Raw genomic sequence first — 16012 nt, 5'->3', positions numbered from 1 at the left:
AAACGCGACCCACCGTGCGGGGGTCTTTGGACTCTCAGAACTTTTACTGCTTCAACGAACCCCCTCTCCTGTGCACACGCCGGGGGAACCGCCCCACCTTGGGGTGCGCTTCTGCACAGATTGAAAGATCAGCTGAAGAGAACCGGCCGTTGAGCAAAAGGCGAGAGAAACAAAAACCATGCCACGAATCTGCCGGCCGGGTGGCATCGCTGGATATGGATCAGTGCAGTGTTCCTCCCCCCCTCACGCCTCTCGTCCTCCCACACCCAGAGATCGTGGCCAAGTGCTGCTACGAAAGGGACATTTTTCAGCCCGCCCGGCACGTACGCCAGCTTTCGCGGTTGTGACCCTTTACGGCCGCAGCGCCTTAGAAGAGACCGAGGGAACGATACACCGGAGGGCACGCGAAGATGAACGTTGTCTCCATATGGCTCCTAGGGCAACATCTTTTATGATGATGTTGATGATGATGATGATGATAGAGCAACAGGAAAAGCTATAAGATGAAATGGAAACCAATGAAAGTAGCAGGAGGTAGCATATTCCCTCAAGGTTTTGTAATTATTAGAATCCATCGTTTTTTTTTGTGCATTGAAGATTCGTTTAGAGTATTTTTATGACCTTTCTTTCTTTTTACCCCCTCAACTTGACGTTGAAATGAAAAAATATATAAAAGATTAGGTAGCACCAATAAGAAAACTGTTATCGTATTTTTGTTTACGATTTTTTAGCAAAAGAGATTGAATGTAAAATAAACAGTTTATTTTACTGTATATAAAACATCAACAATCAACGGGTTCGAATCCCAACCGAGACCGGACCCTCTCCTGTACGAGAGGTCTGACTATCCACGTACACATAGGGTAAAAAGTCTCGTAAGCCCTTTACAGGGCAGGCATGACCAAGAAGTCGTTACGCCAAGAAGAAGAAGAAAAAACATCAACAAGACAATAACATGAAAATTCAACGCAACAAACCCCTTTTCAACGCAACAAACCCCTTTTCAAAAACATACAGTCTTTTACTCTCATTTGTTTGATAAAACTAACAAACAATTATTGCATTTTAGCTTCCTATTATCGCAATTTGATAATTGAGAGTAAATTAATAAACATAACATAAAAAATCAGTAGTCCACCAATTTTCCCATGAGTCGACGAAATTGGCACATCTTAAGCACACCCTCAAACGAACACATTAGCCACCGATCGAGTGGCTAACTACCCTTCGCGGTGTGTTTGCTTGGAAGCCATTTCACCGGCAAACTGGCCTTCCGCCACAACCCTCTCCCTTGTATGCCCACCGGGAGGTCGGTTTGTGGGAAAACCTTTTAATGAAACTATCGGAAGAAAAGGCAAACATTGTCTTAGGTTAAAACGCTTCCCCACAACCATCTTCCCCAACGCACCAACGGGGTGTTGAGTGGAGATAAAAATAATCGCACCCAGTGAACGGGCGCCCGGTGCGATTGCACCCGGTATCGATCGATTTTGGCCCCGCGCACAAACGGTTGGAAGGGCGCGCATAAATCTAGGCCATCTAATGATGAATGAATGGCGCTGCTGCTTCCACACAGTGCAAGAGGGCTGTCGTCGGCTCAGCGAAGGGCCAGGCCAACCAGCCAGCCGCACCGTCGGAGGGATTTTCCCGGAGGTTTACTGTTTGCGTTTGCGTTTTCCTACCCCCAGCTGATTTCGCACCCATCCCTCGGGAGGGTCTTGTCCACGCAGTGCAAAGGTGCGATCGGTCAGCGCAACAGAAGTGCATTAACGATACGCCAGTGAGTTATGGCCAGTTCCGGCAGCCCCAGTTAGCCCCGGCTGGGAACGCTTCGATGGAGAATAACATGTGTTCCGTTGGCTGCTGCTACGGTCGCCTCCTTTTACCTTCCCCGAGGCCGCACAATTAAACCTTTCTTCCGATCGCAATGCAGAAAAAAGGAACACAAAATCCTGCCACCGTTACGCGCTATCGCGATATCTCGCCAGCCTGGACGATAATAAATGATCGGCACCAGGGTCCAGGTTTGATCGTGTCAGCACCGTGAATTACCGTCGATGGCGCAGGGAAACCCAAGGAGCCAGATCTCCCTCTTTCCGTGTTTTTTTTTTATTTTGTCCCACAGAAAGGGACATCATCTTGCTGGGTCCTAACGTCTGGATGGCGCGATAAATCGCCTGAATCGGCCGAGGTTCCCGTGGTTCTCGATGATGGGTTCACGCGGGGATGAAAATGCGAAATCGAGCCGCGCTAACCACGGAAAGCGATAGTTTGTTCTACATTTTAATGACCCTTCGGTTGGGCTTAGGCCCCCCCGCTCCCGGCATTACCTTCAAACCTACTTTAACGCGCGCCAATCTATTAGCATCTGTCAACGGCCACAACGGGTTGACCCGCAAAACTCGCGAGCCCATCGGGAAGATGGAGGATGCAGTAAAGCCCTTGATTTGCTACCGACATTCCCGACGGGCAGCAGGCTGTCAAGCTGCTCCAGGGTAAGTGAGTGGGAAATTATTGCAAAAAGAGATTAAAATATTTATGCTCGAGCTTGTGCTAGTTGTGAATCCAAGCCCCTTCCTTTGAAGCTTTCACTACTCTGGGTAACAAAGAAGGATAGGCTGTACTTCCTTCCCTGAAGCAGGAAAAAAAAACTATAACATCCTACAAACGACAATTAAAACTAAAATGTCTTCCAAATAATTAATTGATCATAGTATAGATTTCAGAAAATCTTAGAGAAAATCAAGAGCATGTGCACCAAAGTTTCCAGTGTTTTAAACAACAAAAAATTATTAACAAAGAAATAGAAAATCAAGAGCATGTGCCTTTTGCCTTGATGTTTTGAGTGTTTTAAACAACAAAGAATTATGAGCAGTTCGTGCAACATAAAACAACAAAAGAAAACAGAACTAAAAAAGACAGTTCTTCCAAATATTAAAATCATCCATCAGAAGATGATATGACTTTTGACTTGAAGCTTTTTTAATATTGATTAGCACTATATTGATAGAAAATCAGCAGTAGTTTTGTTTTAGTAACATGTAACAAAAAAATTAAACCGGGAATATTATTTTTTAGGGAAAGCACATCCCAGAATTTAAATAAAACTTTTTTTGATTTAAATTTAAATTTTGAGTTTTTAAACCTTAGTGCTGCTTTTTTAATCCTAATTCAAACGTAATTCAATTAGAGCTAATCCAAGAAGAGATCATTGATCACATTGTTGCCAATAGAAAAACTCCTGCTCTGATTGTATCCTCTGCTTGAACCATTGAATGCTAAGCAATCATTACACATAAATAACAATACACAAAGTCAACATAAAACATTCCTATTAGGAGGATGTACCACCAGTCGTTGGCGTTCTCTAGCAAACAGTAAAGTGCGTCTTGACCATTCTTTGCCCAACCTTCGTTGGCCCGATCGACTTTCCCTTTCATTGTTCGGGGCGAAAGCAACGTCCATTGTCCCACGCTGTTTTAGGTGCGATCTGTTTGTCTCCAGCGATAGAAATTTGCATTTTTGCCAACGTCCGAGCCGCGAAGAATCAATCGTTACGAAGACGTCGCGCTGATGCGCTGCGCTTCCTTCCGTCAACAAAAGGTGACGCCGAGCCGAGTAAAGACGTGTCGTTAAGATTTGTCCCATTGACAAACGAATGCTCGAGCGATCGAGAATGTGCGTTGTGCAGTGGGGCCTACTTGGGCGCCTCGGCGTCAGGCAGATGGACAGACATCTTGAGGACATCCTTCGCGGGCGCCCGTGGACGCTTGTTAGTTTGGATGCAGATGGCGAAGATGTGCCAAACGCCACCGCACGTCTGCTGGACACGTGAAACGAAACAGTAAATATGATGTTTGCATTTGACTTCACCGAGCCGCCACCAGTGACACAGTTACAAGCGAATCCGTCGCGAAAGTGACCATCGGGAAAAGCGCGTCGAAACCTAACCATCATTTGGATCATGATCGCATAAGGTCGGACCTTATGGTGCGTCTGAAGCTTTTCCTTCAAGCAATTCGACACCTCCCGCGTACCAGGAAATCCAAAGGGCACGTCAGGAAAGCACATAACAAAACCAGGAAACAAAACACCAAAACGGTCTACACGTGAATGAAACAAAACCTCAAAACCCAAAACGGGGGTGACAAAATGTTTCACGAGAGCTTCAGCCGTTTTCCACCCCACTCCGTTTCGTTTACTTTTCTATTCCCAGTTTTAGATTTGCCCCTGCGTCGTGATCGTGATCGATGATCGTTTGCGGCGCACGGTGAAATTGTGAAACGTTACGCGATCCCGCGCTTTACTGGGCCACCGCCGCCGATGTGCCGGTTTTGGGATTCAAAATGGCATAATTTATTGACTCCGGCGGCCACCGCCGCACCGGGAAGCGAATCGGGCCACATTCCGCATTCTAGATCTCGGTCCGTCAACGATGACGACGACGACGACGACGACGATGTGGTTAGCCCTAGCGATGACTAACCGCCGCGGGAAGATCATATTGATCCCTTGCCGGCTCGTTCCTGCGAACCCAATTATACGATGGTCTTTATTTTTCCCCCCCTCTTTTCTATTTGAATGCCCTTTCGTGCGCGACATTGTTGCATTCAAATTTGTTTTGGGGTGGCAGACCGTTTTGGTTGGTGTGGACAAAATAATTGTCAAATAACACACGAACCTCACGGTTTCGGGGAAGGCGAGAGGAAAAATCGAAGGAGTTAGAGACCATGCATCAACAGCCATCATGCAGAAGTTCAATAAACGATTCTTTATACACCTTAAAACACCACGAACTTAACTAAACATTAACTTTTTTAAACCAAATGCATGCAACACTTTTTCTGTAGTCATATTCTTGATAATACATTTTAGGATTGTGCTTGCAATAGTTCCTTACCGGGCTTTTTAGCTAAACATTTTTCATTGCTTTATTTCGTAACTTATTCCTGCGTAACATTAATCGATTTATGAAAAAAAAAGCATGAAACCAGATTGGTAGCTTCCGACGAAATCTGTAGCAAGGGGCGCGAGTCTGCAGAAGAGTATCTGGGATAGGATTTTGTAGGCGGCATTGAGGACTGTGATGGCTCGAAAGTTGGCACAGTCCATTCTGTCACCCTTCTTGTACACTGGATGGATGTTCATCTAATGAGTATGCACATTTTCTCAATTTGGCAAATTCGCTTCTTTTGCACTTCGTTGACTGTTACGGACATACATATGGAAATGCATAATGCAATTTTAGTGCATATCCTTTCGAAAGTAAATTGTATCAGCACAAATAGCTTTTAGCGCATCAACGAAATCTATGAATTCGGTGACCAAAAATTACCTACAACACAATCTTCAAATCCACAATTGAAACAGCGAATTGTGAAAAAAGTAATATCGCTAGCAATTCAACTGATATTAATATCGCCAAATATGTATGCGTCGAGTTTGAGGATTATTGTATGAAAAATGATAGCAAAAATAAGTGGTTCTTAACTAAAGAAAATGAAATAGTAGAAATGAAATATGGTTTAGAGTCCAATGATACTATTTCGATTCACGGATACCAGTCAACGATCAGAGGTTATTTTTCGAAAAACCAATAAGATCCTCCTATTTAAACATTTATGTTTCATCTTTGACACAAAATTCGCAAAATTCTCGAAATTCGTCTTGATTTCATTTAAACATTTACAAATTTTAATTCCGCAAGCATTTTAGAACTGTTCAACGGACACACTAAACGGAGGCCTGTGATTGGTCGGCCCGAACCGGTCGAAACCGGTTCTCCGAAACGGTTCTTCAATCTGGTGGCCTCACTAGCGTCACCTGGTGAGCGCAGCTGGGAATGCGTTCGCTGCACTAGCGACCACTATCTGTCAGACTGCGAAGCTCACTCAGGCGATCAAATGATTTTTTGAAGATACATTTGATTTGTTTATATTTTATTTTCTTCTTTTAAGAACTCGTAGTGTACGTCGTTTTTAATTTATTTATTTCAGAAAATATTCTACTATGCTTTAAAAATATCTTTAAAGTAGTAACAATAGCAAGATCGAGTGAAAAGCTTAGATTTTCAAGGGTTCCAAAACATAATCGGATTTCAGTTTGGAGAACCATTTGCGATCTTTTTCGAATTTTCAGATTCGATCTAACGTAAATACAAGACAAGGCACTGTTCGCACAAATCGTTGCTCGTAGTGAACAATAAGCATTATGGTAAATCATCTACGAGGCACCATTCAATTTACCTTGCAGCCTACTATTTAGAGGGCCCGTGATTTTGCGCCGGCGAGCAATAGGAAAATCGGCACGCTGAAATGCCAAGTTGACTGATCGGAACCACGCTTAATTAGGTTCAAGAACAACATGGCACATGTTAACACATTACCGGCCGATGGTGTAACGGAGGTGTGCGCCAAAAGCTCCCCAGTGCCCCACGGGTGTCCCCTATTGTCCGCGCGAGTCTTGCCTTCTTGCCCTTGGCGGAGTCATTTCGCAAGCCCTATGACGCCCGTCGAAAACCTCGTGCTCCAGTTCGGCTGTCCCTGTGTCATGCCCGGGTATCATGCCCGATCAGCAACATCAGCAGCAGCGACTCCGTGACTCATGAGCCAACTGAGCCTGGGAATATTGTTTTCCATTCCCTTCCGTTCGGCCACATTTGGCACCGGCGTCGAACGGGTGCATTCCCTTTTCATTTTGTTTTGTTTTTTTTTCATTCAAACCCAGAAAACCATCATATTATTTTCATATTTGGCTGGTTGGACTGCTTTTATGGGGGCAAAAATAAACGGTAACGGTCTACCATTCAGCACGGGCTTCGGGAGGAGATGAGAACTAATTGCATACCATTGCGCCATCGGCGGTAGCTGCCGTGTGGAGTTCTAAAGGCGCGATACGGATTCATTCAGAACCGCCATTTATCTTGCGTCGGATAAATGCAGCGCCTGCAGTTTGGTTCTTAAGAGGCGCTCCCCCAAAAGTCACCCCTAAAAGAGCCGGGCACGTTGATTTTAAAGTTTATGCTGGCCCTTCCGAAGGTTGTTTGCAGTGTTTGTTCCTCTGACACTTTCGACCCGACGTTCTCCCCCTGAAGCATGAATCATTAGGGCAATCGCTTTTGGTAAACGGTGGAACAAAACGGTAACTGGGGGATAATAAACTCATAAAGCAATCATTAGAATTGCACTACTTCAAGCGTAGGTGTACAAAAAAAATCACCTACACACACACACAACCCAACTGGCAGAGTAGATAGGAGTTGTCAAACTATGAACAAGGTCAGACAGATCATTAAAAAGCAGAAGAAGAGATAACAAAATGACCACTAATATCTGCAAAAGGTTTGGTGGCAAAACAGACAACCTCTGTACCAGTAAACATTCCAATTTGCATGACAACCATCAATGACAGCACACAAAATGTCACAGACGAATCCATCATCATTATCATCATCATCACCTTTTCGGTGGGTGATGAACTTCAGGTGTTTAAAAAGCGAGTATAAAAAAACTAACATTACCACTCAGTCAGTCATTGACTTGGAAAAATGCTCATTTTTCGGCTTCGCCAAACGAACCAGACGCGAAGCAAGACGCCCCCGCTGGCCTGAAGACAATCAACACAAACGTACACACCGGCGTGAAGTGATCATAAATTCAACGAATGTCGAAAATCGTCTCAACCGTGAACCAACTCCAGGCCACGAGCCACACAGCAAAACAAAAAACTGCGTTAAACTGGGAAAACTATTCACCCGAACAAGCTCGCCAACACTAATTGCATCGTAATCACGAGAGAGAAAAAATGGGCTGCCAAAAGAGTCATTTTATGTGCCAAGGGTGTTAATATGTGCAACTCCCACCGGGTCGAGTAATGTCCAGCATCGCATTCCTTTCGATGAAACGAAAAGCCGTTGGAAAAGCTTACACAAAAAGGTGCATTTTTCCATACCATTGCTTCCATTACTCCCTTCTGGCACAAACTCCGATGAGCCAACAACTGTGTTACGAGGTAAAGGGCTCCGAATCAAGTTCGTTGTTGTAAATAATGAAATTAACCTGGTAATTATTTCGTCAACCAATGAAATGTTTTATCGGCATGTAGTAAATTTCGTAAATGGTGCCATTTCAAGCTGGACGTAAACAACCCTTTTGGGCAAATGGACAAAACGTATATCAATGGTGGGGAGTGCAGAAATAATAGCTTAATTTGTTGCGCCATTAATAATATCTATCAATAATAACCTTTTCGGTACGCCAAGTGGATGTTTCATTGTGACTTAAGCAATCCGAAAACTACCCATATATACACATTTGAAACGTAATTCAGCGTGTAAATTCCTTAAAATTACCCGATAAGTTGTATAATGAAACGAACTCACCCATTTATATGCCCCCAAAATGCATTGAATGATGGAACAAAATAATTGCACAGAAAAATCCTTCACCAAGCAGTCGCAGTCAAAAGGTTTCTGCATTTCGAGCGTTTGGCCAATTTTGCTACCTTCAAACACATGCCGCCGCGGTTTTCCTCGTGCCCTTTTTATTTCGGAGGCAAAATTACGAGGCACAGGCCATTCTCGTTGATGGGTTGCCCCGCTTTATGCGTCTCTCATATATTTTTTTAATTTCTAGTTTTGCCACAAATACCCGTACAGGTCATGTTAACACATCATTTCCCACCAGCACTCCCGCCCGGCCCTCCAATTGGGGGAGGTGTGCGCCACCGTTTACGTTCATTATCTTAATGAATATGTTCAACGATTGATTTATGGATACCGTTTCCGAAACTTTTGCATTTTATTTCACGTGCCCAGTTGCCATAAACGCACCAAACGGGCCGGGAACGTGTCTTTTTTCCCATATTGGACGCGACGTGCTCATTGCCCGTGCTGGGTTGTTGGGTGGGTGCTGAGGGGTTGGTCGGGAATACGGTTCATAATTTTTCCATTGGACCGATCGTGTTCTTAGAACCATCCAGGAGCAGGACTTCTCCGGCCCATTACTGTTTTATATTTCGCCGTTATGAAATGCGCCGCTCCATCGGGGCCACATCAACAACAGCGCCGGGACGCACCCAGACCAATCCACCACCAACGCCACCACACCACCTTCCCGGGGCGCCCGATTGTAATAGCTAAATAGCTAAAGGTCTCCCGGAGCGATCGATACCTTTCGCCCGGTAGCTGATCGGTAGGAAAAACCCTCCATCCTCGATTGGACCGTTTATTCACACGAACCTAGTCACTGAAGTCTGGTCAACCTGGAGGACAAGGAGAAACACGGGGGTTGAGGGTGGGAGAGGACTAAAAGGTTCCACCCACCGCACGAACTGGCCGTCGTTCGAATTCCGATTTATGGCCTTTGCCAGCCCGTTCCGGAAAGGAAGTTGTACCGATCAGCCCCGATGATGAGTCTTGGGTGCTCTCACCTACATTTAAGCCCCATCTCGGGGAACCACACTGCTACCGTCGGCGTGCGGTAGCGATGGCTGGGAGAGCAGCGGAGGTCCGCGGAACCGATGATGGGTTCGCGAAAACATATTTCTCCGCCCGCAGCTCGCGCTGCTTAACGGGTCGGAAAGCCGCCGGAGTGTTTTCGGTTTTGTTTGACTCGCCTCGCACACTCTCCGCCAGCTGGTCTGCAGCAACAAATCGGCTGCGATGTGCGAAAATCGATCGATAGCTTCATTATCATAAATCGTGATGAGATCACTGCTCGTTTTGAGCATGATTTCTCTCGTTTATCAAAATAGAAGCGAGACTTTCCTTTTTTCCCACCTTTTTCCATCTCGCTTCTAGGTAAAAACTGCTCGGCTCAACTGATCCTAGAAACGATGGCAAAATATGTGGACTACTAGTGGAAAAACTAGTTTGAATGGAAAATTCTTCACTATTTTTGAGAAATTTTAAAAACACAAATCCGCGAAAATGTGTTGACCTTGTGTGAATTTGAATTATTAAAATTTTACTACTTAGTGGAAAACTAGTGTAAATGGAAATTTTGTCACTATTTTAGAGAAATTTTAAAAACACAAATCCGTGAAAATTTGTTCATCTTGTGTGAATTTGAATTATTACAATTTTACTTGATATTATTACTTTTTTTATACAGGTTTTACCTTGGCATTTTTTTTTTTTTGTTATATTCGCTTTACTATTTTCTCATTCTGTTTTGTATGTATTACTTTTATCTATAAAATATTTTAGCTTTTTTAAGTTTAGAGGTTTGTGTTCACAGAAAACTCGAAAAATATTTGAATAAAGTTAACTTTAACCACTGTAGATGATGCTGAAGATTTTTTTTTATTCCAGTTTTTAGATAAAATCATCTAAATTTTACATTTGAAACTCAGTTTTACTAACAGAAAGAACATGAATGACCTCTGCAATGCTAAACCAAAAAAACAGCACATCATGAAAATGCATAAAATTTATATTTGTGTTGACAAAGATTTTCTACAACTTACGGTAGGGTAACTGTACCAATAGTGGTGCACTTAGTAATGTAAATACCAATTAGGTGTAATTTATGAGTGTTAAGAACACAATATTAAACATATTTGAATCAATTATGATCGAAACATGACTTTTCTTCTGAAAAACATCTATTTTCACCGTAAACCATACAAAATACACGAAAAAAACGTATTTTTCTTCCTAGTCGGTTGCTCCTATTATGGTGGTATGGTTCCTATAGTTGTGGTATCGTGTTCCTATAGTGGTGGTAGTACGAAAAGCTTGAATATATTTTGACTATTACTTATTTTTGAAGCATGTTTCAAACAGAACGGTAAAATACTCCTTGACTAATGCGTTGTCATTGAAAAGACTGTATTGTTTTACCGAAATATGTCCAATTTTAATTCATAACAAATGCTCTGAATATTACAGCTAAAACTATAGTATATGCTTTATAGCGTATCTTTCGCCCGCTTTCTTTTTTTTTCTTCCGCTTCTTCTGCTGAGCCTTCTCTCCAGTTCCGTTTTGTTTATTTTGTTGAAACAGAATAAAATCACTAAACTTACCTGATTATACTGGCCAAAACCGAAATAAAACTAAAATATACTTGTGTAAAAATCTATGGCTACTATAGGAACAACTTGGGTTTTTGTGACTATAGTGGCACTATAGTAAAAACTATGAAAATATAATAAAATTATGCTAAAATGCACTAAGTTCGTATAAATCAATTATATTGGGGTATGTCAGAAGCGAAATCATATAGTTTTAATGATTTTGCAGTGATTTATAGCCTTAAGCAAATCACGATATTCGTTATAGATTCTTAAGGAATGCAGCATGTTGGGACAACCTGTTTTGAAAATATGAATTTTGGAGCTTCCTTATTACGGAATGAGATGGTTCATCTTTTTAACACTCCGCAGAAGATCAAAGAACATTTCATAGAAGAACAAATAACTCCATTGTATATTTATCGGCGTAGAGCTAGGATTTTATTCCACTACAACCACTATTGGTACTAGCTCCACTATAGGTGCACTTACCCTAGTGTTTACTTAGAACAATAATTTATAATAACTACAACTAAATAGCATAAAAATGAAAGTTATGTCCAGCACTGAGTTTCGAATTTTTTGGAAGTGTTTCATATAAAGTTTCGCCTCTCTAAAGTGTTAAAACATTCTCAATTCTTTTCTCCAACCCTTCTTTGCCGAACATCATTTACACATCCCCGGGGCGTCAAGCTAGTAACCATAAAATTTAGGTGATTTCAATCGAAACCTAGTACAGTACCTGGAACCTGTTAAATTACTAATGAGTTATTTTAGAATTCATAAGCATCACTTTACTTTTAAAGCCGGTACATTTTTACTATCATTTAAAATATACACCACACTTCTAAGGTTTGAAAGACAGAAAAATAGGAACAAACTAATAAAACGTGCCTTCCATTCTGCACCTTTTATGCAGAAGGGCTCGTGCTGGGACAGAAATACCACAAAAAGCACCGCTCCAAACGGACCTTCAGTGAAACTCTACACGGGGCACATTACTGCCACTTCTCGAAGCCCCGGTAAGCACATAATATATGAACGTGCATTTCTTCGATGCATTTCCCTGCACCACCCCCTTCAGTTTCGCATTGCGTGTGCATCTAAACATGCGAATGCAATATGCAACGCGTGTGTGCGGCAGATAGGAGCAACATTTCGTCAATGGGGAAATTGTCCGATCTGTCTGGGGAAACGATGAACATCATAGGTATGCTGAAAACACGTGCTAATATTTCGCAAGCACGAGTCCTTTCCCTTTCACAATGCATCATCGGATCGTTTTACAAAAAAAGTAGCAGAGAGTTTCCCTTTCAGTGGAAGAATTCTCTTGCCTATTTAAACAGTATCTCTTATGGACTCGCTTCGTTTAAATGTAATTGTAAAAACAATATAAACTTAACAATTCGTTAGGTTTATCATACGCTTAAGATTGTTGTAAAAAGGCAAACATATAAAGTGACCACACACTACGTAACATGCAAAAGCGAAAAGACCCCACAAGAACAATGGCGACAAATTTAACCTACATACTTATACCGTCCTTGCAAAACATCTCAAAGGTAGTGTACTTCCGTTCGCGGCGATAGCAGACACAAACGGGGCAACTATTTCAAGCATGTCTGGTTGCGTGAAATGTTCAAATAAAAATACCTTTTGCCCGTGAGTGTATTGCAAAAACACCTTCCCTAGTCCCCGATGGCTTGAAGAACGACGGTTGCAGAAGCAGCAACAACAGTCCATCCAATTAGGGAACCTTCCAGCGGGTGGATAAGACATCGGACACCCCCAGGGGAGTGGTTCACCCTCTCCCAATCCCAGACACACACGCGGACACCCCGAACCACCGTCTCGCAGGTAACGATGGCCCAGCAACGCCACGGTTCAGTGAAATTGGAAGACGAGCCTAATGACCGTCGGGTGCGCGCGTCTGGGTGTGTAGCGCTTTCCGTTCTATTTGGCCTGTCCAGCGGTGCAGCACCGGTTCCGGCCACCAGGTGCCATTAAAAAACCAGGGGGCTGCTGGCGAAAATTTGTGGCCCCACGTAAACCTGTCCGTAACGGAGAAACGGTCCCGCGATCCGCCTCGAGGCCGTGCGGGAAAACCACAAATTTTCATGCCATCCTGCCATCCGGCGTGATATCCGCTGCCAGGGACGGCCGGCCGGAAGCAGGGCTAGCCATTTCTCCAACCCGCATCTAGGGCGTGGACACTTGTAAAGAAATCACTTCGATCGATCGGAGCGCACCATTGAAAACCCCCAAGGCCAACAGTGATGAACGGACGCATTCCCTGACCACCGCACGACCGCTCCGATCCGCGGTTTCATTCGAATAGTTTTTCCCTCCCCCACTCCAGGCGACATTGTCCACCGTTTAATCCACCGCCATCATCGTGTACTCGTTGCATAACAATCACCCTGTTCTCCGGTGCTCCATGTTGTCGCCTGTTCTAGGTGTATTTATATATGCCTCGCCCTACCGGGATTTCCAGCTGCCTGCACTTGAATTTTCCACCAATCCCTCACCCATGCTCCCCTTTCCAGCGCGGGCGATCGCGTGTTACTCATCAAAATAATGGACTAAAGCTATAATATGCTAATTCTATCACACGAAGCGGATGCCGGCAGCCCCGGTTGCAATGCGGGCGACCGACATTGGTTGGTTGATTTTTTTCCCCTTCATGTGACCGCTCCTCTGTTTTCGAAAGAAATACATATATTCTTTCAAGGGAGTGGATTCCATTTGGCAAAGGATTCTTGGGCCCAACGTTTATTTAGGAGGGAAACTTAATACAGGGCTGTCTCGTCAAACAAAACCTTCACGTTACCGATTGGGAAGTTCAATCAGACGAAAGGTACGTAGATAGTATTAGTTTGCAGTTTTGGAAACATTAAATGTTGCTATCTTATTGCTGAAAAATGACAGAATCATATTTTTCAGTTTTATTTTAGATAACGTATCTAACGTGAAATGCGTTTATATTGATTTTAGTACAATCAATTATTTTAAAAGAAATCATCTGACGATTTAAAATAACAAAAAAAAAATATGAAAAAACGGTCACGTGTGCGACTAATTGTATGATTATGTATAGCTTATTTTCCTACTTTTTGTTGTCTTTATATTTATAAATTTACTTTTTGATTTTTCTGATTAAATTACTATTTCTTAAAGGTATGTCTGTCAACAAAATGTCTTTAAACTAGACCGTCTATGTTGTACCAGGTATCTCAAAAATAGTTCTTATCTACATTAGTTTAGTACTATTTACGTACTTCTACTTAGAGAAATATGGTATTTGCCAGTAGTGAGAATATTTTATAGCTTGATAAGAAAGGCGAAAAATTAGCTAATAGTTCGTGGAAATAATTGACCCATTTAATCTACCCTCCAAATATCCGTATCCAATGCACGAGTATGACAAAACTTGATCAAAAATTGCAAAATTTCACATCCCCCATCGGCAAACATTGCTAACCTCATCGAGGGTGGTCTAGGAGCACACTTTCTTTCCCGAACAAAACTATGAATTACGCCAACGACGCAGACGACAAAAATGCCCACCCCCATCCTCGACCACCGGCTCCCACCAAAAGCCTTTTCGAAATCATAAACCCGTTCCTCATTAGGGACATTCCATACACACGCACACACACATGCACGCATATGCCATCACCATTAAAGTGCAAAGACATCCGCGTGGTCCATTAAATGGCTCAAAAATTGAACGAAGATGATTTCGGTCCCATTTTCGGAGATGAGCAAACGAAGAGGGTAGTAACCAGCAGCTGCTGCTGCCTCCCAAATCGAATCTTCAACCGCGTTGTTTGCCGGGCGCGGGATGGGTGAGAGTAGTTTTTCATTTCTTTGTCGTTTTCTTTCCTTATTTCCTTTCTTTTCATTTCGATTCGGTTCGGATTTCCTGTTTGCTTATTGTTTTTCACTATCTTTTCATTTTGCCCGATTGGGCGGGAAAGTGCACATTTGCGTCTCGCGGTCCCGAGAAGGGGTGGATCGAGGAGGGAGTGGTTGTGGTTTACTTTTCCCCCGCTGCGGCCTCCAGGAGGCTTCCTACGCATGTAGCAGTCCAACCATCCCGACTGGTGGAAGTGTCCGAGTGAAGTGAATACGCGACCAGCGAGTTCGCTTTTCCGCTAATTTTCACTCCCCCGCTTCCCTCTTCGTCGTCCGTGTGGTCACCGGCGGCCAAGAAACGCCGCAAGACTCGGTTGGACGGAAATGAGGGAACCACGCACGACGCGGGAGTCCTCCGATTGCGCGTTGCGCATGGCCGCGTGTTGGCCACGGCCGTGAAATTGGATATTAGGTTATGGGCTTTCGGAAACGGACCTCTGAAGTCGTATTAATTGCAAATGCCGCACCACGACTACCGTATCTAACAGTGGGCTCAATGGGAATTGAGATGGGAAAGAAAATGAATTCCACCATTGTCGCAACCGTTTGACCCTTTGGGAGCAATTTTGACGCAAAGTTTTTTACAAAATATTTCAATAAATAGTTTTAAAATTGAAAACTAATAGGACTAAGGAAATGACTGAAGTATTTTCATTCAAACAAACGAGCTAAACGTCATGGATAAATTCTCATTCATGAATCATGAATAGACGATCATTATCGCCGTCAATCACAAACTAATTTAATATAACGGCCACATCCCGCATACCTCCCCCGCTCACTCACTTCATCCTCCTCCGATGGACTCTTCTGGATGCCGAGCCGAACTTTCGAGTACTGCTTCATTAGCACCCGCCAGACGACGTACGCCATTTTAAAGCCTCGTCGTTTCTTCGTTTCACGTTTTTCCTTAGCTCCTCGAATCTATTTTTTCGTAACACTCCGAGCACGTGCTCGCACGGTAATCAACGCAACATAAAACGGCTTTCCTTTGCTGCACATTGCAATGCCGCCACCGCTCCATCCGCCTGCCGGCGAGAACTTGGATGTTTCTTTCTTTGTGTTTTCACTTTTCCTTTC

Source organism: Anopheles coustani, chromosome 2 (genome assembly GCF_943734705.1).
Source record: "Anopheles coustani chromosome 2, idAnoCousDA_361_x.2, whole genome shotgun sequence".
NCBI lineage: Eukaryota > Metazoa > Arthropoda > Insecta > Diptera > Culicidae > Anopheles > Anopheles coustani.
Note: the sequence above shows the minus strand (reverse complement) of the source record.